Source organism: Carassius gibelio, chromosome A2 (assembly GCF_023724105.1).
Source record: "Carassius gibelio isolate Cgi1373 ecotype wild population from Czech Republic chromosome A2, carGib1.2-hapl.c, whole genome shotgun sequence".
Lineage (NCBI taxonomy): Eukaryota > Metazoa > Chordata > Actinopteri > Cypriniformes > Cyprinidae > Carassius > Carassius gibelio.
In genome coordinates this window covers 817183-818938 of record NC_068372.1, presented here as the reverse complement: position 1 = coordinate 818938, position 1756 = coordinate 817183, and positions in this window count along the sequence as shown.

Below are 1756 nucleotides of genomic sequence, written 5' to 3'. Positions count from 1 at the left end.
CCTTGGTCTTTTCTCTCCAAGGAAAAGATAATCTAAAAAAAAAAAAAAATTATTTCCTGTGTTAGTGATGAGGGGAAGCGAGATCAAAAATAAGGCGTGACTGGATTTCTCGAAGCAGCGGTTTAATCAGATCCTCTGAATGGGATTGGGGTCTCTCTTAATCTGGACTAAAAGCGGGTCGCAAGGTGTGTGCTCTGCCAAGTGAGGGAAAGTGGCTTTGGTGAAGCAATCAAGAGATGAAAAAGATAAAGGGATTAGATGTTTAACCTTGATAATCTCGCACTTTGCATTGCCATGTCAGTGCACTTGTTTTTGTGTTCTGATTTGTTTTGACTTCTGTTCTCCAGAGCCCCTTTCTCTCCAGCAGTGGGGCTTACGCCATTGTTAGGAACTGAACCCATTCTAACGTCACACCTAGAGAAGAGTTTCTAGATTGAGATGAAGTACTGTACTTTTGAACTAAACAGCGTTAAATCCATCTATTCATCCATCCAACCAGACAGAGTGCTTCTGAAGTCAAAACATGCTATAGAAAAAGACTGAATACTTTATTTTCTTTTAAAACTGATTATTATTTCTTACATATTCTGTCTAGATTTGCTATTGTGTTTCTATTCTTACATATTTTATAATGATTTTGACATCATCTTTCAGATCTATTTTATATGCAAGGAAAGACATTGAGCACACAGACACTGAGAAAGTGGTTTTAATTTTATTCCTATGTTTGGCATGCATAATTTATGAGCTTTGTTTTGCATGGCTGTAACTTCATGGTGAATGGATAAACGGACTGGAGTGCTACGCCCTAATTCCCCCCACATACAACACCAAACACACACCCACACACACACACACACACGCACACACACACACTCCTTCCGTCCCATCTCAGTTGCAAGACCCAAATTCAAAACCACGACCAAAATTAGACAAATAAATACATATATTTGTGTTGTTGTTGTTGTTGTTGTTTAAATGTACACATATAAATCATATAAATTATAATACACGATGACCATTACATTGGAAGTTCAAAAGCATTTATTCAAAATATATATTTTTACATTATAAGTGTCTTTGCTGCCACTTTTGATCAAATCAATGTGCCCTTGTTGAATAAAAGTATCAGTTAAGAGAGAATGAATCTAATTTCCATAGGCACAAGTGATGATGATGAATAAAGTATATGGAATCACATGTGCAGTACTCATAATACAGGAACTGTGATTCCATTCATGCCATTAATAATCAATTGACGAGGTTTCCTTTTGTTCTCATCAAAGCACAGTGGAAATACACTCTGTATTTCTAAACAACTAAGCATATGTGCTAATGACAGTCAGCTGCAGTGTAATGTACGAATCAAATTAGTGATATATATTTAGAGATAATCCATAACATGTGGGAGTGAACTTTATTCATTAATCATGCTTCAATTAAGACATAGCCTGCAGCGGTATAACAAACCCAAAAGCCTGTTTGGATGACTGCATTCTAAATCTATGTCGCTCAAACAGCATACTTACAGGAATAGTAGATCTTGTACCTTGTACCACTCTGTCATGTCAACTGCATGTGTGACTAAAATACTTAAATATATGTTTTAGATCATTGGACCTCCGTAAGATGCAACGTTTAGCTAATTTTAATGACCAAAAAGAAGTTCCAACTCCCAGAGAAGCCCAAACGCCTAGACCGTCTTACGACAGAAATCCTGGGAAAATGTAATAATGTTCCTGATAACACCGCAAAA